We start from the raw sequence: 24,258 nt of genomic DNA, 5'->3' as shown, positions 1-24,258 counted from the left end.
AACAAATCATGTGATCGATGACTAGGTTGGACGAAAACATGAATATAGATCGCTCCCATTGTGAGAATTGTCGGTGAGGAGGGAGTTAACAGTGGACTCTAAAATCGTTGTCGGTACTACGCTTGGGGATGTCCATGTCACCCAATTCAAATGGGCATGATCTATATTACATTTCCATGTGCTCAAGGTCATTGGTCACATTGGAATATGTGCTCAAAGTGACCCTCATCGTGAAAAGTGTTCTCAGTTTTTGAAATGTCTAACATCACGATTGATCATTTTGTTCAGCTTGACACATGGGTATGTTTACAACTTTCATAAACAAAGCAGTGTGTTTACGTTTCTGAAGAAATATCAAATTATTGGACATTAACTGATCATGTGATTGATGACTTGGTTTGACGAAAACATGAATATAGATCGCCCCCATTAACCAGTGGATATTTGACCAATCAAAAAATGGAATATGTGATACATCTTCACACGTGATCAGCCGGACAAAAATAGTAGGTTGTTTATAAACAATAACGTGAATGAAATCGTCCTCTCTCTCTCTCTCTCTCTCTTTCTCTCTCTCTCTCTCTCTCTCTCTCTCTCTCTCTGATCGTTGTTATTGTTTTTATACCACCAAATGGGTGAACAGTTATCACACGATTTGCTAGACCATATATATTAACGTTTAAGTTGACACATAGTTTTCTGTGTTTGTTCTATTAACCAAGCGGGTTGAACAGTTGGTATTTTACTTAGACACGTAAAATCGATAGAAAAACGTGTAGTTCGCGTGGTTTTCTAATTGGATTCAGTAGTCTGATGTCACGCCGCCTGGCAACGGCGGCCATTTTGGTTCTAAACAAAGAAAATCATTACTTTTTATTCTTCAAGCTGGCTAGAACTTTTCATATGTCTTGTGACCAGAATGTGTAAAAGTCAAAACATGATCAAATTTATGGTTTTTTTTCCTTTGGATACGCTTTTATGCTCGCCGGAGAAATATTTCATACGGGCGTCCGCCATTGTTCCGATAGTTTAGAGCCAGTGTTGCTAAGTTACCATGCGTCATTAGGAAGGAAGTGACGTTACGACTATTGAATCCTATTGTCTATTACCAGAGAACACCGCACAGCAGCATGGAGACAAGAGATATCTTGGGAAAGAAGAGACCCTAACATCAGCGCTCATCATCCACCTACATTTTTTTGTTTTATCTTATTTAATCTGTCTTCTTTCTTTCTTTCTTTCTTTCTTTCTTTCTTTCTTTCTTTCTTTCTTTATATATTTTGTTTGTTTTGCTCTGTTTTTGTTTTACGGAGTTTGCGACATTAAAAAACAAAACATTTCAACGCCAGTAAAATGGAATACATAGCGATAGAAGAGATAGAAAGGGTGTGGACCGATGAAGACTCCAGCGGCTTAGGTTGGGGGCGGAAAGCGAGGAGGGGGGGGGGGGGGGGGGGTCCAACGTTTCCCTCGACCTAAGGGGAATTCCATGCACCGTGCCTACATTAAAAAAAAAATCTGGAACTAAGTCATTGCGCCATACAGCTTACTCCAAGCCAATGATGCATGACGGAATGAAACATTTTTGATATAGACTCACAAATAATAATATAGAAATTTAAGGATTTTGAAAGGGGGATTTTTAAAACAAGAGTTTTGAACCCGGAATTAGCAGGTAAGCTGTCGATTCAGATTTTCAATTAAATTCTTCTATGTGACCATGGCTACATATCTTGTCTCGTTGCAAAAAAAAAAAAAATCATACAGAAAATATTATAAAACATAAAAGGAGATTGAAAGTCCTATTTACGGGGGAGGGGTTGATTGGGGACCACAGACTAGGGAGAGGGGCTGGTGGGGTTTCCGTCGAAGTTCCCAGTGTCCGGAAAACAAGAAATTTGGTCAGACAGTTGGAATGGACATTCTTGCGAAATGTTTCATTGTATACTAAATGACACCAAACTTTGCATGTTTTGCCTTTGAAGTTTAGAGACCCGATTTCATTCTTTGCAATCGTGAGTTTTTAACAAAATTATGTTGGGGAAGAAAAGGAGGGAGGTTGGGGGTGGGGTGGTGGGGGGGGGGGGGGTGTGGCGTAACTGAAATGGGTGTGACAAGAGGCTGATAGACTGATACGGATAGCTGTGTATTTTAAATCTTATGTGAAGTATGAAGTGGACACAAGAAATAAGACATCATAAACACATCGTCGCAGATCAGTGTGGTCAGTGGTCACGTCGCCTTCTGATAAAAACATGTTCATTTTTCATTTGGGGCAGGAAATGATTTCTTCAAATTTCAAGTGATTCAAAAATAACCCTCTCAACTTGTCTTTTTTTTCCAATAGAATTTCCAACCTGAGACTTCAAAGCATTGCCAAGTTTATGACTTTCCGTCTTAGGTTGAGGCTCATTTTAATTGATCAATATATTATTTGTGGTAAACGTTTTCTGGTCAAATTGCTTAAAGGGTGTTCTGTCAGATTACGGTATGAAGTGGTTATCTCTTACACAAGGGACAAACACATGGGAGGCGGGGTAATTAAATAGAGCAGAGAGAGCTAAATCCCTAGATTACTGGCACAAAGCAATCTTTACACAACACAGTAACAAACCGATTACTCTCGCGTTAAGTGTTAGATTTACAAAGAACTCTTCTGAACGCCTTGGTCGGAAACAAAATCTTCACGATAACGAATGACGGCCATTCAATCCCAATAGCTATTGTATGCATATTGCCGTACTCTAATCAAACAAACAAAAAAAAAAAAAAAAAAGAATTCGCATTTAAAATTTTGGCCAGAAAACTCGTCCTTCAAAAATCGAGCAATTAAAATGACCCTTATCGCTTGTCCCAAACTCTCAAACTCCCAAAGAGGTTTAAACAAGCGATGAGGGTCAGTGTAATAAATCGATATTTGAAGGAAGAGTTTTCTGGCCAAAATTTTAAATGATATAATAATAATAGTAATAGTACTAATAATGATGATGACGATGATGATGATGATGATGATGATGATGATGATGATGATGATGATGATGATGATGATGATGATGATGATGATAATAATAATAATAATCAAAGATTTTATTCCAAAAGACGAGTTGGTAAATGACTAATTAAAATGAGAGACCGATCGTCTCTAAACGATATCGTGACGGAGGGATATCGATACTAGACGTGGAGTTCATGGGTAATAATAGAATAGACGACAAGAGGTCTGTTTACAGGTTTTATTGAGGGTAATTTGGGGGCCACATTGACGTGGTGGATTCACCATGCTCAATGCGTGGTGCACTATGATTCCTATTTTTCTCGATCAAGCCATATGAAACCATAATTTCTTGTTACCCTCTTGATAGGATGATGGCCTATTGTAAAGAGATCCAGCTACCCAATTATTGCTGGGTGGAAAGGGGGGACAGCAAAAATATCTCGTCTGAATCCGTGATCGATACATGTCCATTTGCTTTTGTATCGAGTGCTCTACCAACTGAGCAATATGGACACCCCCCCTCCCCTGTCCTCCTCGTGATAAGGGTATGTATATCTTAAGGGATAAGTTACCCCTTTATCAGACCAACTGTCTGAGTGAATTGCGGTGGATAAGGTTACTTCAAAGGACCAGAAGTGGTGTGAGGACGTTGTGATTCAGTCTTGTTTTCAAACTCAATAGTATCCACAATACAAACCACCTACACCTATGAGTGGGTGTTCACATAAGGCAGAGTTGTCGTGACGTCACACCTTATAACTTCCGGTTCGATATTCCCTGGACGTGTGTATGTAACCAGTCCTTCGGATGACTAATAATGAATAGGTTACGACAGAAAGGTGGCATAACTATCTTAGTAGCAGGATGTGTAGACCGATTCTTATGATTGCGGGACGTAAAAGATCGTGTTGAGTTTTTGACGACCAGCAATGTTGCTGGAATAAGATGCATCACTAATCGAGATCATTACACAGGATATCAGTGGTTTTACACTTCCAATGATATTGGAACCGGCTTTTTTGGTATCACACTTTTGTTCCTTGTTGAGATAAACCAAAGACAGGCTGGACATTTAACTGATTCACTGACTCAATGTGATATTATGTAGGGTTGAACAAGACGCCAAAGATAAAATTTAAAGTAAATATTGTTAACGACGTGTACATATTTGTAGTTCTGATAACCGGACGCCATTATGGGCTCGTTTTTAAATTGTCATGCGGCTATGCGGTCTAGTGGTATGACACTCGCTTTCGGATTGGAAGGTCCTGGGTTCGATCCTCGTTCGGCGCATAGTTGAGTCACACCGACACCGCTGTTAACGGCCATGTACTCATTTTACACCTGAGTACGGTGCGAGAATGTGAGTAAAGAGCCTTTTCCAAGGACTCAACTATGCGCCGAGCGCGAGGCTCGAACCCCGGACCTTCCAATCCGAAAGCGAGTGTCATACCAATCGAACACATAGCTGCATAAAACTAATTGAAACTCTCAATTGTATAAAAGTGGACATGTCAAACGAATGTCGATAGGGGAAAATTGTACTATGAATCGTGACAATGACACTTAGATATTTGTATGCGAGATATTCAATGATTATAATTTGAGGCAGCGATATGTACCGAAAATTGTCAAAGTTTGCAATGACTATTGGACATATATAACTTTGAAAAATGCAATTTATGCATGACAGTTACAAAGAAAATTTAAAGGTTTTTAAAACCTTTTAGCTCTTAAACAATGCGATACATGAAAAGACGATAATAATCTTGACTTTAATGTCACATGTGATTCATATTGACACAATACCGTATTGAGGTGGTAAGTCACATATTGTGATATCAACTTGCCACCTTACAGACATATAAACATTTCTACTATGGGAACCCCCACCATTGGGAACCATCACCACCACGGGGATAACCACCACGGGGACCACCACCATGGGGGCCACCACCATGGGGACCATCACCACGGGGATCACCACCATGGGGACCGCCACCATGGGGACCACCACCATGGGGACCACCACCGCCTCGGGGACAACCACCATGGGGACCACCACCATGGGGACCACCACCATGGGGACCACCACCATGGGGATCACCACCATGGGGACCACCACCGCCTCGGGGACAACCACCATGGGGACCACCACCACGGGGACCACCACCATGGGGACCACCACCGCCTCGGGGACAACCACCATGGGGACCACCACCATGGGGGCCACCACCATGGGGACCACCACCATGGGGATCACCACCATGGGGACCACCACCATGGGGACCATCACAACGGGGACCACCACAACGGGGATCACCACAACGGGGACCACCACCACGGGGATCACAACCATGGGGACCACCACCATATGGACCACCACCATGGGGACCACCACCATGGGGATCACCACCACGGGGACCACCACCACGGGGACCACCACCACGGGGACCACCACCATGGGGACCATCACCACCACGGGGATCACCACCACGGGGATCACCACCATGGGGACCACCACCACGGAGCCCACCACCACGGGGACCACCACAACGGGGCCCACCACAACGGGGACCACCACCACGGGGATCACCACCACCATATGGACCACCACAAAGGGCGGGGACCACCACCACGGGGACCACCGCCATGGGGACCACCAGCTGTATTATGTAAATCAAAAAAAGTTTAATGAAATCTCCACACCTGTATATCTGACAGCCAGATACAAGCGTTTAACGTTGAATGAAAGTTTTTAAACACATTCATTTTAACAAATTTATATCCTGTTTTCAAAATATGTCAGCAATGTACAGTGGAACCTGCTTTACCCGAAAACTATTTTTAATTAGGAAGACTGCGATTTTATGTATACAAACTTGAGCTTTTATTCTCACATCGCGCAGTTAATGGTCGGGTTCTAATTTCACATCTAAGTACGGTGAGAGAATGTGAGTTAAGAGCCTTTTTCAAGGGCTCAACTTTGCTTCACCTACAGCAGGACTCGAACACTTGACCAACAGATCCTAGTGTGATACCACAAGACCACTAAGCCACACTTTTTCCCCACTATATGTTAGTTCCCTTACAGAGAAGGCGTTTTTCTTCTAACTTAATCTCTTCTATATCAGTTTACCCGACGTGAACTTATTTGAAGGTCTGAAAACCCAAATTTTTATGGGCTCGTTGTTGTAATGGAAATCTCTCAAACGACGCAAAACATTGTCCATTATAACAATGTTAAATTAAGCCATACACACTTGTTTAGATCTTTAAATCAAGCCCATAATATTGTGTTCGCTTATCAGACCAGCAAATATTTGCGCTTAGGGTTTACTGCTTTAAAAACATTTGGCCAAAATACTGAAACTTTATATTCTAATTTTTTTTTTAATTGAGCTTTATATAGAGCAATATCCACTAAATGTGCTCGAAGCGCTTTACAAGGGGTCGCTGGTCAACAGCAACATTTAACATGCAGGAGGGGACATGACGCCTGTTAGGCGATATTACAATTTTTCGGACAAAGACAACGCTGTTTAACGGCCAGGTACTCATTTTACACCTGAGTACGGTGAGAGAATGTGAGTAAAGAGCCTTTTCCAAGGACTCAACTCTGCGCCAAGCGCGAGGCTCGAACCCAGGACCTTCCGATAGTTTTACCGTTACCCTAAACTTGTAATTTTTCAAATGTGGGACATCTCATAGAGGCACACGTTACACACATCACTATAGCTTTTAAGACAAATTATTTGGATAGATTGTAAAAACACGACTACAAGAAAGCACCCATCAGGCGACTTGTACTGGTTTAAACAGAAATATGGTAGCCCATGTCCTGACAAGAAAACAATAAATGAAAATAAATTTGTAAAGCATACTAAAACATGGTAAAAACGTAGAAATGCGCATTAAAAATATGCATATTCAATTTGTGTTTTACATCGATTCATAATCATTTTGCAACAGTATCGTCTCTCCTCTCTCTCTCTCTCTCTCTCTCTCTCTCTCCCCCTCTCTCTCTCTCTCTCTCTCTCTCTCTCTCTCTCTCTCTCTCTTTCTCTAACTCATTTTCTCTCTTTCTCTCTCTCTCTCTCTCTGTTCCTCTCTCTTCTCTCACACACATCCACACGCTCTCTCTCTCTCTCTCTCTCTATCTCTCTCTCTCTCGCTCTTTCTCTCTCTCTCTCTCTCTCTCTCTCTCTCTCTCCTCTTCTCTCTCTCTCTCTCTCTCTCTCTCTCTCTCTATATATATATATTATATATATATATATATATATATATATATATCCGTGTATCTATCTATCTACCATCTATCTATCTATCTATCTATCTATCTATCTATCTATCTATCTATCTATCTATCTATCTATCTATCAATATAAATATATGTATGTATATTATATATATATATATATATATATATATATATATATATATATATATCCTTCTCTTCACAAAAATGTAAAACGTATCTTAAAAGAACAAGCCTGCCACGGTTCAATGCCCTTTCATGTAATAAAAATTTGCATGATGAATCGATAAGATAAATTATAAGACCTAAAGCTTTACAAATCTTTTACTGCCATAAAATGTCCAGGGCATTGAACAAATAATAAAAAAAAGTATATTTCATTTCATGAATAGAACATTTCAATACAAAACAAATGTAACCCAACGCAACTAATATATATATATTATATTATATTATATATATATATATATATATATTATATTATATATATATATATATATATGATAATATAACATAATATTATATATAAATATAAATAAGTTTACGTGACGGAAAATGGTAATCCCTTGCAAGAATTAACCTTTCCGCACCGACTTTATATATAGCAAACACACACACACACACACACACACACACACACACACATATATATATATATATATATTATTATATATATATATATATATATAGAATGCGGTTGGCCAAGGAGTTCACAACATTGCCATCCGGAAGTATAACGGACCAACACACAAACTCTGTGTAACCATGAACTTTTATAGTCTGGTTAATCCAGTTTAGTGAGAACAACTCACAAACGCGGATGGCAAAAACAATAACAAAGGCCTGAGTGACGTCATCTGCATACTATCTATATGTGTGTGTGTGTGTGTGTGTGTTTATATATATATATATGTGTATGTGTGTGTGTGTGTGTTTGCTATATATAAAGTCGGTGCGGAAAGGTCAATTCTTGCAAGGGATTACCATTTTTCGTCACGTAAATTTTGTCATGTACGTGTTAGAGTGACCTGTGTTTATTATGTTCGCTTACAGCCATGAAAAAGAATAATGATGACATGGTGTGTTACGTCAAGAGCCGCTGAATTATGACATGATATCTTTTACCTGGTTATAAGTAAATATTATATTTGTATCTATTCTTTTATTTAAAAAAAAAATAGGATTAAAGTTAGCATTATTCCATACAATTCATAATAACGTTTTGCCAAGGAAAACAGAATGGAGATGATCTTAAGATAGTTCGAAGATGACGTCACTCAGGTCTTTGTTATTGTTTTTTTTTTTTTGCCGTCCGCGTTTATGAGTTATGCTCACTGAACTGTATTAACCCGACTATAAACGTTCATAGATACACAAAGTTTTGTGTGTTTGCCCGTTATACTTCCGGATGGCAATGTTATGAGCTTCTGAGCCAAGCGCATACTATCTATATTACCTTTCGAAGCCATTAGTCACATTGAAAAGTGTGTTCAAAATGACCCACATAGTGAAAAGTTTGTCACAGTTTGAAAATCTACCTTCACGATTGGTCATTTTATTCAGCTTGACACATGGGTATGTTTACAACTTTCATAAACAAAGCAGCGTGTTTACATTTATTGAGAAAGGTCCAATCGTTGTGTGGCACCAAATCATGTGATCGATGACTAGGTTGGACGAAAACCTGAAGTTTGATCGCTCCCATTACCGACAATGACAAATCTAAAAATTATAAAACTATTTTTTACAGATTCATATACCAGTAACTTGCAAACCTTATTAAAAAATTACGAAGGATAATTCTATCAGTCGTTTAATCAAATGGTTACTCAGAATATCTGCTAGGGTATAATACTAGTAGTCGTTCTGAGACGTAAGGTCTATAGGGACGAAGTTTATCCCAGTTTCTATAGCGTGAAACGGACAATAGCAATTGCTTGCTACCCTTTGGATAGGACGCTAGTCTATCGCAAAGTACTTTCCGCCATATCTAACAGATCTAGCTACCCATTTACTGTTGGGTGGACGGGGGGGGGGGGGTGTATCGTCATCTGGCCATCCTATTGCCAGATTCATTTGCGCGCACCTGGCACCTAAACGGACCGATTTTATCTTTTTATGGCTCAAAAGGTTCGTCTTGATCCATGTTAATTTTCATAACACAGTAGTATAATATCAATAAATTAAACGGACGAGACGTGCAGCCTGCTAAGAGCTAATACATCATTCGGACAAGGATAACGTTGCTTTACACCACCTATGTTGACCTACGGATTAAACATCCATGTACGATAGGGCGATGGAATTTTTGCAAAGTGTCTTTCTCCAGGACTAATATGTTATTTTTAATTGAGCATTTGAGCACATATATGCATCTATCATCGTGTTTAATCGTCGTCATCGTAAAGTTATAGATAGAATGCGCTTGGCCAAGGAGTTCACAACATTGCCATCCGGAAGTATAACTGACCAACACACAAACTCTGTGTAACCATGAACGTTTATAGTCAGGTTAATACTGTTTAGTGAGAACAACTCACAAACGCGGATGGCAAAAACAATAACAAAGGCCGGCCTGAGTGACGTCATTTTCGAACTATCTATCGCCTGACACTGACCAAAAAATGACGTCAAAATGCCAGTCTTTTGCCACAAAAGAAAACAAATCGTGAGTTGTATTCAATAGTTCAACCAATGAAATAACTTGTTTCCTTGAGCTCTACTAACAATTCACTTGACGCAACACAAACCTAAAAAAATGATGTTAAACTGCCAGTCCTAGAGGGTTCTTGTGTCATGCTTCTATAGATAGTATGCAGATGACGTCACTCAGGCCTTTGTTATTGTTTTTGCCATCCGTGTTTGTGAGTTGTTCTCACTAAACTGGATTAACCAGACTATAAAAGTTCATGGTTACACAGAGTTTGTGTGTTGGTCCGTTATACTTCCGGATGGCAATGTTATGAGCTTCTTAGTCAAGCGCATTCTATCTATATGTTAACGATGGCTACGGTTTTATCGTCGGTTCGAACCGTAGCCATCGTTATGTTATAGCCTGATACTGAAATCCAAAAGGACTGACAGTTTGACGTCATTATTTGGTTTTTGCACCGCCTAGTGAGTTGTCGTTAGTAGAGCTCATGGAAACAAGTTATTTCATTGGTTGAACTATTGAATACAACTCACGATTTGTTTTCTTTTGTGGCAAAAGACTGGCATTTTGACGTCATTTTTTGGTCAGTATCAGGCCATAACTTTACGAAGGCCACGTTCGAACACTCGGACCTCATCTAGGTCGTGACGTGAGTCAAGACAGTAACTTTTCCAAGACTACAGTAAATCGTGACCATTCATCAGTTATCATTGGTATCTTCGTGGATTGCACCGTTTCGTGATCGGCCATGAAATATAAGCTACTCCCGTTGTTTTCTTACGAGAGAACTCATAACAAGTCAATACAAGTTCATGAATGGAATGGACGAAAAACATGACTATTTAGATGTCATGGTTGACTGCCTAATGTCATGGGAAGAGACATGATAAGAACTGAAATCTATGCCAAGATCTCTGCCCTAATCCGACAAAACACATTAAAAATATATATTAATGTTCCTTCAAATATTGATCAATTAAAGTGATCCCATCTTGTCAAAAAATATAATCTCAAACCTGGGACTTCAAAAGGGATGGCCATGGTGATGGTCAATTTGATCGATATTTGAAAGAAGGGTTTCCTGTCCAATTAAAAAAAAAAATTCTTTCAGATAACGACAGAATTCTGCTTGTGAATAAAGGCCAAAAATCGTGATTTGAATTTGGTCAAAAAACTTTTCATTTTTGACATGAAAATCGATAGAGTCAAATGATCGCATCTAATCAAAGAGTCTTACAATTGAGTATTTTTGATACTTTATGTTCCAGATTGAAAACATTTAGACCGTCTTTTATGTATGGATTTATGAAGTAAAATTTCCTGGCCAAAATGTCAAAAAGGCGTTTTTGTCATGTAGACGAGTATGTTTGGAATGTGTAGTGTCTTTAGAATCAGTTGGCGCCCTGGTCATGTCGAAGAATGATACGTTTGAGTAAACACGGTAAATGGCTTTACTCTATAAATAATATAAATGTAAATATGGGTTGATCTTTGTGTTTCTCAATGCATCTATATATTTCACACACACACACACATACACACACATAAATATATATATATATATATATATATATATATATATATATATATATATATATATATAATATATATGTTTGCATGTGCGAGTATGTGAGTGTGTTTGCCTAAATTTATATCAAAATAATTGATGCATCCGGGTTTCTTTCTATCATAGTACAATATAATTTAATGAAGGGCTTTTATTTGTATATAGATAGTATGCGCTTGGCTAAGAAGCTCATAACATTTCCATCCGGAAGTATAACGGACCAACACACAAAACTGTGTGTATCCATGAACGTTTATAGTCAGGTTAATACGGCTCAGTGAGCATTACTCATAAACGCGGATGGCAAAAAAACAATAACAAAGACCTGAGTGACGTCATCTTCGAACTATCTATAAGCAAAGCGGGACCCCGAACTTTTGACATACTATGACTTTGAGTAGTTTTTTTTTCATGAGGCAAACCGATTTTTTAGCAAGGTGCTGTGAATGTATCAGCTACTTAGACCACGTAAGAAATACAGAAATTCTAAAAAAGAACCGTAATGCACGACGTTATGATCACCAATCAACAACACCGTCTCAGATGGCTAGGAAAATTCCCCCGAATCGAATTGGACTACTGTCGTACTCTGGAAAAACCCATATTTTAAAATTTGGCCAGAAAACTCGACCTTAAAACTGGGGATATGACATGGGACGAGGGAGCACAGAACAGGGAGGAATGGCGAATCTGGAAGGCCCAATGTGGCAAAATCCGTCCATCGTTAACATAATATTATAGCCCGACACCAGAACCGTAGCCATCGTAAAGTTATGGCCTGATACTTACCAAAACATGACGTCAAAATGCCAGTCTTTTGCCACAAAAGAAAACAAATCGTGAGTTGTATTCAATAGTTCAACCAATGAAATAACTTGTTTCCTTGAGCTCTACTTACTACAACTCACTAGACGCTACACAAATCTAAAAATGACGTCAAACTGCCAGTCATAGAGGGTTCTAGTGTAAGGCTAAAGATAGTTCGAAGATGACGTCACTCAGGTCTTTGTTATTGTTTTTTACCATCCACGTTTATGAGTAATGCTCAATGAACTGTATTAACCTGACTATAAACGTTCATGGATACACACAGTTTTGTGTGTTGGTCCGTTTCACTTCCGGGTGGCAATGTTATGAGCTTCTAAGACAAGCGCATACTATCTATATGTTAACGATGGCTACTTCTAGAACCCTCTAGTACTTACAGTTTGACGTCCCATTGGTTGAACTATTGAATACAACTCACAATTTGTTTTCTTTTGCGACCAAAGACTTGTCTTTTGACGTCATTTTCTAGTCAGTGTCAGGCGAGATGTTAACTATGGCTACGCACAGACACGAGAGGAACTAAGTTCTTAGGTGTGAATGTAAAAAAAAAAAGGTATGATTAATAATCTAACCTTAAGAACTACGTGAAATTACCCATAATTCTCATTTCGCGTACATTTTTATAACTGTCCATATATTATTTTTCTGTATTCTCACTACACAATGGGTGATTTATCATAGCAAAATGAATTTAACCGCCAAATATCAAAAAAAAAACATTCTTTAATTAAGCGCAACAACAATTTCTACTTACCTTTATACTTTCTACCTCAAATGGTGGGGAGGTGTCCGATCAGAATAACACACACTATAGCACATTGTTGAATGTCATCATCACAGTGGAAAGAAAAATAAATCCAGAGCGTTGATGAATCGGAACGAATTTATTGCAATTTTATGAAAACTTGAAAATAGCGAGCACGATAAGAAAAGAACATGTCTTTATTATGGTAATGTGTGAAATTATAATCTCAACTGGTGAATTACAATTCAACTTTGAACGCCCCCCCCCCCTCTCTCTCTCTCTCTCTCTCTCTCTCTTTCTCTCTCTCCCTCTCTCTCTCTCCATATCTTTCTATCTCTATATCTCTCCATCTCTCTCTCTCTCTCTCTCTCTCTCTCCATATATCTCTATCTCCATCTCTCTCTCTCTCCATATCTCTCTCCATCTCTCTCTCTCTCTCTCTCTCTCTCTCTCTCTCTCTTACCATTGAAGGTATTTGTGACTCAACATCCCACAGCGGTATTCATTAAGTGGGGATATACTAGTACGTGGAGTTGAATGTATGAACCTCGAGGGTAATTACTATTCGTTTGCTTGGGGAATAATGGGAAGCAGAAGTCGTGACGTCACGCATTCCTTTCTTCAGGCTCAAAACTCATTGGAAGTGTGTAACCAGTCCTCCGGACGATACACATACAATGTATAGGTTCCATATTGAATTATAAGGTAGCAGAAGTATTTTAATACCAGGATGTATGGGCAGATTCTTTTAATCGTCATGATCTATATTATTAACTTTCCATGTGCTCGAGGTCATTGGTCACATTGCAAAATGTGCTCAACGTGACCTACATAGTGAAAAGTGTTCACATATCTAACATAACGAATGGTCATTGTGTTCAGCTTGACACATGGGTATAGATAGAACAAAGATGACGTCAATCTGGCCTTTTGTTATTGTTTTTTGCCATCCGCGTTTATGAGTAATGTTTACTAAATTGTATTAATCTGACTATAAACATTCATGGATACAGTTTTGTGTGTTGGTCCGTTATACTTCCGGATGGCAATGTTATGAGCTTCTTAGCCAAGCGCATACTATCTATATTTGCAACTTTCATAACCAAAGCAGCGTGTTTACATTTGTTCAGAAATATCCAATCGCTGAACAGCAATAAATCATGTGATTGATGACCTGGTTGGACGAAAATTTGAATATAGATCGCTCCCATTACGCGACGTAAAAGAGCGAATATGGATATTATTCTGAAACCAGAAGATCAGACGCAAAAAAAATGTTTGTATTCAGTTCTCTGTAGGTCAGACTTCAAACTTCCAAGAAGATTGGAACCAGTATTTTAACATCACACTTTTGGCCCCAATTACAATTTCTTACATTGCTAAAATCACAAGGTTCGTATTTCTTGTCATTTTAATTCTAAATTTACTTTTTTTGGAATCTGATTCTTCCTGATGCACTACCTGTTTGAGACAGCCCGTCACAGAGATAGGATGGAGTTAACGTCACTCAGGTCTTTGTAACAAACGCGTTTATGAGTAATTTTCACTAAACTGTATCAACCTGACTAAAAATAGTGTTCGCTTGGCTAAGAAACTCACAACATTGCCATCCGGAAGTATAACGGACCAACACACAAAACTATGTGTAACCGTGAACGTTTATAGTCTGGATAATACATTTTGGTAAGAATTACTGATAAACATGGATGCAAAAGACAATAACAAAGACCTGAGTGACGTCAGAGTTAAACATAGTTTGGTGTGTTGGTCTGATATACTTCCGGATGGCAATGTTGTGAGTTTCTTAGCCAAGCGCATACTATCTATAGATAGAATGAAGTTGACGTCACTCGGGTCTTTGTTATTGTTTTTTGCCATCCGCGTTTATGAGTAATTCTCACTTAATTGTACCAACCAGACTACAAACGCTCAATGTTACACATAGTTGTGTGTGGTGGTCCGATATACTTCCGGACGGCAATGTTGTGAGCTTCTTAGCCAAGGGCATACTCTCTATATCTTCTGCATCAAATCGACGATGACAATCGTAGTTTGAGACGATTGGACACTTTTTTACTTTTCGCACTCAATAACTCGTACATTTTTAGGTACGAATCCAAGGGTGACACATATAATATTATACAATATAGTCTTTTATACTATGTACATTACACGACAGCAAAAAAAAAAACAAAACAAAACAACACTTGACTTCCACTTGTCCATCCGACGCAACACCGTGCGTGATACAATTCAATGATTAGGATACAAAGTACAAACTGATAAAAGGTTACCATGTTCATTGAATGGAATAAACATGTGTGACCTTCAGTGTCTGTCACATTTTTAATACACGCACACCCACACACACACACACACACACACACACACACACACACACGAGAGAGAGAGAGAGAGAGAGAGAGAGAGAGAGAGAGAGAGAGAGAGAGAGAGATGCATTCACACACACAATCACACAGACTGAGGGAAAGAGAAAGAGAGAGAGAGAGAGAGTGTGTATGTGAGAGAAAGAGATAGAAACTCACACCACACAAATAAATACACACACTACACACACACAAACACACACCCCCACACACACACACATAAGCACATGACTTAAAATGACACAATCCATGCACGTAATAATATATGCCCAATCGTCTCGAAAATGGAAAGGCTTCGTATGGGAACAAAACAGACAATGGACGTTTCGGGTACAAACCCTTCGTCAGCACAACAATACACAAATAAACGTGTAAAACAAATAAAATATAATGAAAAATAACTTGTATCGTCTGTACTCAATGGTGGTTGCAGTATGAATGAAATGTTAGCGTGGCCTTTCCATTTTCACTCTTTCGTTAGTATTTTACGATCACCGGCTTCAGGCAACCCTTACCGTTTTCAACATACAGTGCATACACTTTTGAAAATCACGTCAGTGACCGTACTTTTTTTTTTTGAAACAGACTAGTCGAAAAAAACATTTCAGTGGTTTTATTCTTGCCCTGATTCGAGGTCTGTTTCAGAATGGGAGCGATCTATATTCATGTTTTCACCAACCAGGTCATCAATCACATGATTAGTTGCTGTCCAACGATTGGATATTTCTTAACAAATGTAAACACGTTGCTTTCTTTACAAATGTTATAAACATACCCATGTGTCATGCTGAATCAAAGGACCAATCGTGATGTTAGATATTTAATAAGCTGTGAACACTTTTCACTAAGTGGGTCACTTTGAGCACAATTTACAATGTGACCAATAACCTCAAACACATGGAAAGTTAATAGAGATCATGCCCATTGTGTCACCATACAAGACCACTTTCACCAACAGATAGTGAAAGGTGATTTGTTGTAATTAGAAGTACTGCTAAAGGTACCAAAAAATGATCCTTATTGAATACAACTCACTCTTCACTTTCTTTTGGCGGTCGTCGCTTTGTATTTTGCCCTAATTTTTGGAGAGTTTACGAAGGCAACCGGGAAAACCCGTGGCCTTCGTAAAGTTATGGCCTGACACTGGCCAAAAATGACGTCAAAATGCCAGTCTTTTGCCACACAAGAAAACAAATCGTGAGTTGTATTCAATAGTTCAACCAATGAAATAACTTGTTTCCTTGAGCTCTACTAACGACAACTCACTAGACGCTACACAAACCTAAAAAATGACGTCAAACTGCCAGTCCTAGAGGGTTCGAGTATCAGGCTATATATTAACAATGGCCACGGTATCATTATGTATAATAGGAAGGTAATGATTTCTATCGGCCCTTGTGTTTACCATTGTCTTAAATCAGGGGAGTGAATGCAGAAGCAATAGCATTCCGTTAATAATACGCCCCCCCCCCCCGGCCCCTCCTTCGAATAAATCTGGAAGTATGTCAGAATGGACTAGAAAACTGTTTATAACAAAAAATGATCTGAAAAGATTCTTTTTTTTTTCTTTTTAAGTTTCAGAAATAACATTCACACCCATCGGCGAATGAGTTTACTTAAATTAAAATTCTATAAACTATCCCTGAAATGATGACCGACGTTTACTTTTCTGCAGGTCTGATGACCCAAATTGTTATGGGCTCATTGGTGTAATGGAAATACTCTCAAACCAACGCAAAATATGTTCCATTACAAAAATGTTAATTCTAGCCCATAATCGCATTCGGTTATCAGACCAGCTTATTAGTGCACGTTAAACAAGGACTTTGAAAACCTAATGAACATTTAATCGAAAGCTCAAAACAATATTATCTTTGACTATGAATTCCGTTTTTAGCATTTAATCATCTCGATTTATTACCATTTGGAGAAGGTTGGTCACGAATTTCCCTTCAAACTTGACACAAAACCCCATTCTTTGAAAACAGCAGTCCGAAGTTAGAATAACAAATAACACCACATGAATCTAACAGATTACACATCATACAATATTTACACGAGTATATCTACGTACGTGCGTCTCTCGTATGTTCCAATAATACGTACAACAATATTTGCTAATCCCGCGATTTGTGTCTACGAACTGTCGATGACTCAAGATTTGTACAAAGCGTAACGCGTATGTATCAACTGCCGGAAATTTGTTGTAATGGACGTATCTACCTACTACAACTTCAACTTAAGTGAGATAACACGTGGCACGGTCAGCCGACAGTCACCAATAGATAAATAAATAGAATCGGAATGAATGAAAAACATAGCATACTAGCGAGAGTTGTCTTCTTTTATTTTAGAGACGAATGAGTGGAAGGAAAGGGAAGCCCAAATAGGTATTTGGAGAAAGGTCGGCGAGTGACAAGTAATGGGTTTATAGTTTATGTCCTGTATGGACAGGCGTATCGCGTAACGACCAAAGAGGTGATATAAAAAGAGAAGTAAGTTGGAGAGTGGGTAGATAGATTATTATACAAAGACTTGCTTATACGAGGTGTGTTTCAAAACTAAGTTTCCCTCTTCTATAACTTTGCTAAACCAAGAACTACTAAAATTTGATAAAATATAACGTCGTATCTAATAAATCGATGCCAAATTTCAAATTTATTGGTTATCGTGTCATCGAGCTGTGACGTGACAGGTGTGTTGTACTTTTGCTCCTTGTCCAAGCATAATCTAAGGAAAATGGCAGATCAAAACATTGATGCAACCTTCTCTGGCAACGATCAAATTTTCAACTCTTCTCGGCAAGTCTGCTGTCTGCTACCGATACCTTTGTAAAGTTTTGGAGCACAATGCTCATTCAATTGAAACTGCTAGAAGGTGGGTCAGGGAAGTTGAAGATGGGCTTTATGACATGCAAGATGAGGAACACACTGGAAGACCTCCTGTTGCCACTTGTGGCGATACTGTTGTGAGAACGACAACTGTTGTGGAGAAAAATTCAAAAAGAACTTGTAGGGAGATAAGTGAACTTGTTGGTGTGTCTGTTACAACCTTTTTACAGAGTATTGACCGACAAACTTGGCAAGAAAGAGGTGTTCGCTAAGTGGTTGCCTCATTTGTTGACAGAAGAGCAAAAACAAGTAAAGAGTTGTGGATGAGCTTCTGTAGGGCTACTCGTGGGAATTGTTGGAACACCGACCCTATTCACCTGATTCCCCCCATGCGACTTCCATCTCTTTCCTAACGTGAAAGAAATGCTGCGATGTCAACGATTTGAAGACGAGGATCAGATTCAAGAGGTGATGAGGAATGTAATCCTATCCTTGGACAAACAGCCACTGGTCGCCATCTTTTACTGTTGGGTGCACCAAATGCAGACGTGTGTGTGTGTGTGTGGAACTTAACGTTTCCGTTGAATAGGTAATTGAATAAAGTTTCATTTGATACCAAATACAAGGTTATTCTTAATATGATGTGAGTACAGCTGGATGGGGAAAATTCTGAGACATACCTCGTACAACTATCTTAAACATGCCAAACAGCCGAATTACAATATTTTGACACACCGATGTAGGAATTGCATCTCAACACCTGGCGATACGAGGGATTACTTTCAATTGTGCGGCATGTGGTCTAATGGTATGACACTTATGTATCTGCGGATCGGAAGGTCCTGGGTTCGAGTACCGCTCTGAGCGGCGCATAGTTGAGTCCTTGGAAAAGGCTCTTTACTCCTATTCTTTCAACATTTGTGTCATTTGCCTTGGGTGACACGAAATATCAATCGTCGACATAAGCAAGGTCGCTACAACTTAGCAAAACGGTCCAACAAAAACAGGACCGAGACACTTTTAGAGCTCTTCGTAAGAAAATAAAGACAAAAATAAAGAAAGAACATGACCAATGTGTCACTAACATTCTAAAGCTGACTCCGATTCTAATATAAACCTAAACTGTGACATCACATATCGTTTCTGGAAATTCTTTAAATATAGACGCAGCGATACATCAGGCATAGCATTTTTTTCAAATACCGGATGGAACGGAAGCTACTGACACCACAGACATCCACAACATTACAATAGCATTTTCACAAAAGAAAACACGAAGGCGTAACCAAACAGCTCCAAATCCTCCTAAAGCAACAGATCTCATACCCACCAGGATCCTCAAAAAATGTGCAACAGAAATAGCCTCTTACTTATGCATTATTTTATAACAGTCACTCGACACAGGCGGATTGCCCAAAGACTGGAAGCGTGCATTAGTCACTACCATATGTCGATGGCAAAAAAACAGTTAAATTAATTAAACTAAACAAAAAAGAAAAAGGGACCAACAATGAAATAAATTAAGAAAAAAAGAAGAAATAAAATCAGAATAAGCTACAAAGTAAACCACATTTTATTTCATGAAGATTGACAAATTAACAATAATTCAAAATAACCACATAGCAATAGTATTATTGACCAGTGGTGAAGTTAGAAAATCTAATCTAAAATTATTCATTTTATAATATGAATCTAAAATGAAAAAAAAAAAATAAAGAAAAGGTGAAGATGAATATAGAGCAGAGAAGTCGTGACGTCATGTCTTCTACTCTTCTGGTTCCAAACTCCTTGGAAGTGTGAATGTAACCAGTAATTCAGAGGTATACTAATAAATTGGTTACATATTGCATCATTAAGTGGCATAACTATTTTAGTAGTAAATGTATAAATAGTATGCGCTTGTTTAAGAAGCTCACAATATTGCAAACTGGAAGTATAACAGACCAATACACAAAAATATGTATAACCTTGAACGTTTATAGTCTGGTTAATACAGTTTAGTGAGAATCACTCATAAATGTGGATGGCAAAAAGCAGTAATAAAGACCTGAGTGACGTCAACTTCATACTATCTATAGACAGATTCTTAGGATTACGGGAGGTAAAAGAGCGAGGTTGTATGATCTTTCTTGACGATCAGCATTTATTAGGGCTACTAGAAAATAAGATGCCATCAATATGAAACCAGAAGATGAATTACACACAATCCTGCGGGAGAGTGATTTTAAACTTCCAATGAGATTGGAACCAGTTTTTTTTAAAAAAATATCACACTTTTGTTCCCTTCTGGACATCCTTAAATCCCCAGGGCAAAGCTTTCTTTTGTTGTTCGTCGCCTAGTTTTTGTTGTGCGGCAATGTGGTCTTATGGTGTGATACTCGCTTTCGGATCGGAAGGTCGTGGGTTCGAGCCTCGCTCGGCGCATAGTTGAGTCCTTGGAAAAGGCTCTTTACTCACATTCTCTCACGGTACTCAGGTGTAAAATGAGTACCTGACCTTTAACAGCTTTGTCTCTGTCCGAAAAAAATTGTAATATCACATAGCAGGCGTCATGTCCCATCTTACACGTTAAGTGTTGCTGTTAGCCAGGGAACCCTTGTATAGCGTTTTGAGCACGTTTAGTGGATATTGCGCTATATAAAAGCTCAGTATTAGTATGTTGACGCTATTTTTTGATCAGTGTCAGGCTATGAATGAATGAACTCGATGGGCAAATGATGTGGATATTGTACTTAAACACATAGCAAGAATTAATGCAATGCCTCTAAGTTAACAAATACGAATATCTGCTCACCAGATCAATCGTACCGTAACACAAAACTGTGTAATCTTAAATTGTATGGTCTGACAGAGAGAAATAGTAAGAACATTACCCAACTGGTGGTCTCACACCGATAACAAAGAGCTGAGTGACGTCATCTTTGGTCATCCTATTACCGACTGCCATATAAAAAAGTATAATCCATGTATTACGACGAAAAAGTAAATACCGACTATTACCGTCACAGATAATGATAATGCACGAAAGACAACTTTGTTATGAATTGAAAAACATGTCAGAATTCATGGTTATCTCCCTTCCCTCATAAGATGGTAAACACAAACGTGTGACATTAAAAAAAAAACAAAAACAAAACAGTTAACGAAAAATATGTAGATTTAACTGACTTTTGGAAATATATTCTTACTAGTTTTATTAAAAATATTTGTGTGAGTGTATGTGCGTGTGTGTCTGAGGAGGGTGGGGTGGGGGGGGGGAATAGACTGACGCTTATTATTATTATTATTATTATTATTATTATTATTATTATTTTTTATTATTATTATTATTATTATTATTTATTATTATTATTATTATTATTATTGTTATTATTATTATATATAGATTGACAGATATAGGTAGAAAGATAGATAGATAGATAGATAGATAGATAGATAGATAGATAGATAGATAGATAGATAGATAGATATTGAATTGTGTTTGATACAAATATGGTACGAAAAGTGCTCGACATGCAGTAATGGAGCGAATTATTATTATTTAAAATATTTACCACAATGTTTGAGACAGTCTACATTAATGTTTCAGGCTTAATTTGCCATCGTCAGGACTGAGTTGTTTTGTTGACTGTTGTTGTTTCTTGAAGTGGTTCCGGTTTAAAGTTGCTTAACAAGAATTTACGCCGATGGGGACACCTTCCGTAGATCTCACTTTTCATGTTGAGTGTGGCTTCATGAGGTTGTTTGATTATAGTATATTTTTCTTCCAGGCATAAGCTACATTGTTTTGATGTTGGTGTGTATCCTGTTGCTTTAGATAAAATTTTCCATGAAATGTTGTGGTCTATTTTGTTGTCTTTTAATTTCCAAATATGTTCGCTGAGTTTTGTGGATGTTTTTTTGTTAGTGTTTCTAAATGTTGAGGTGTGGAGGTTGTATCTTGTTTTGAAATTATTTTCTGTTAGTCCTACATATTTTTCTTGCTTGTTTGTTTTAGTTTCTGTGACTGTGGCTTGGTAAATTAAACTTGATTCTAAGCATTGTTTGTTTAGCGGGCAGTGTTCTTTATTTCTGCAGTTGCATTTTCTGGTGGGTGGGTTTTGCTCTTGTCGGTGGTTTATTAATATTTTTTTGTTGTGGCTTGAGATTATTTGTTCTATGTTGCGCATACACGAGTAGCTTATTTTTATGGTAGGTATTCCTGTTGATAATTTTATGTAGCTTGTGGTTTTTTGGAAAGTGTGTATCAATTAATTTCAGGAACTGCTGTCCTATGTTTGTGCTGACGTTTTTGTCGAAAGGTGGGTTGAACCAAGTTATGTGTCGTTTTCTTGTTTTACGTTCTTCACTTGTGTGTTGGGGTTTACATGAGAGGGAGGCGTCTGTGTATTCAATGGTGTGTTGTATCCGCTTTTTGTGAGTGCTTCTTTGTAGGGGGTGGCTGCGACGTTGAATATCTCTCTGTTTTCCGAAAGTTTGCTCACCCTTAGTGCTATGTTTTTTGGTATGTTTTCAATGACGGGACGGGGGTGGTTGCTGTTTTTATTAATGTAGCTAATGGTGTTGTTTGGTTTTCTGAACGGTTGGAATGAATTGGATTTTATGTCGAATGTGATGTCGAGGAAGTCAACTGTTTTTTTGTTTGCTTCTATCGTGATTTTCAAATTGTTGTTTTGGAATATTTTACAGATTTGTTTTTTGATGTTTTCGTTCGCTCTTGGTCGTCTGTTGGTTATAGCGAGTCCGTCATCTCTATAGAGGCCGATGTATGTGTGTGTATGTTGCAGTTGTGACAGGATGTAGAGTCCGACCAGTTCGCATGTTTCAGCACCGTCGAACGAACCCATTGTTACGTCGAAATCATTATGTCGCTTTGTCCACGGCGTGTTGTCATAGTATAGTGTGCTGTGCTTGGTGTGTTTGATGATGTGTTTTTCCTCTTCTGTGATGTGGGTATATTTTGTTGCGAATTCCAATGCTTTGTTTAGTAAGTCTGGGGTGATGGAGGGGTAAAAATCGCAAATGTCGAAAGAGATGAAGGTGCAATTTTCTTTGTTTTGGATATTTTTAAACCATTCGATGACTTCATCGGTGTTTTTCCACTGGTTGAATTTAGTTGCTTCTTTGACGTTTTTATTTATTTTTTCTAATATCTTTTTGCTGATTTTTCCAATTTCAGATTTGTATGGATTTATTAGTCTACATTTTGGATTATTTTTGAAGTCAGGCTTGTGATCTTTTAATGTGATGAACGCTTCTCTTCTTGGTGCTATATCGATTCGATCGCTAAGGTCAAGTCTGTTCGCTATATTCTTATCTTCTTTTGTGATCTCTTCGGTTCTATGTGTTCTGTCTTTCTTATAGTCTTTGTTGATTTGTTTGTGTGTCATTTTATCATATTCCTCAGGTGTCATTTTGTAATAGTTGTTGGATTTGTCGGCTGGTATCAGAAGTTGTTTTTCTTTGTTTATTTTCTTCACATCGTTAGTCAGTTGGTTTTGGAAGTTGTTATTTTTGTTTTTGAACTGTACACTTTGAATGAGATCTGAAAGTCCGTCTTCTAATTTTTTAAATTCAGGTATTGGGGGGGGGGGGTGAAACAATGTAGCTTATGCCTGGAAGAAAAATATACTATAATCAAACAACCTCATGAAGCCACACTCAACATGAAAAGTGAGATCTACGGAAGGTGTCCCCATCGGCGTAAATTCTTGTTAAGCAACTTTAAACCGGAACCACTTCAAAAACAACAACAGTCAACAAAACAACTCAGTCCTGACGATGGCAAATTAAGCCTGAAACATTAATGTAGACTGTCTCAAACATTGTGGTAAATATTTTAATAAAATAGATAATAGATAGATAGATAGATAGATAGATAGATAGATAGATAGATAGATAGATAGATAGATAGATAGATAGATAGAGAGAGAGAGATAAAATATTTCAAGTATAATTATGATCAACTTCTACAATATTGTTTCGAGTATTCGC

The 24,258-nt window shown here is 38.2% G+C and overlaps 1 protein-coding gene across 4 annotated transcripts in view; it reads right to left on the bottom strand.

Moving 5' to 3' along the window:
- LOC144979759 (prostaglandin G/H synthase 2-like) overlaps positions 1-17,574 on the bottom strand; it is a 69,866-nt gene extending 52,292 nt beyond the window's left edge. Inside the window, exons 1-2 of one of the 4 annotated variants that reach the window (XM_078926792.1) lie at positions 17,490-17,524; positions 13,056-13,205 (exon numbers count right to left, since the gene is read on the bottom strand). The gene's annotated coding sequence lies outside the window, so the exon portion shown is untranslated. Of the gene's footprint in view, positions 1-13,055; positions 13,206-17,354 lie in introns of those variants that run through there. The other 3 variants (XM_078926791.1, XM_078926790.1, XM_078926784.1) reach the window with 3 other exon arrangements.
- Positions 17,575-24,258: the final 6,684 nt, after the last annotated feature.

This window comes from Berghia stephanieae, chromosome 9 (genome assembly GCF_034508935.2).
Source record: "Berghia stephanieae isolate SIO BIC M18660-M18661 chromosome 9, UCSD_Bste_1.3, whole genome shotgun sequence".
NCBI classification, from domain to species: domain Eukaryota; kingdom Metazoa; phylum Mollusca; class Gastropoda; order Nudibranchia; family Aeolidiidae; genus Berghia; species Berghia stephanieae.
Note: the sequence above shows the minus strand (reverse complement) of the source record. Positions and strands in the feature narration are given on the sequence as shown.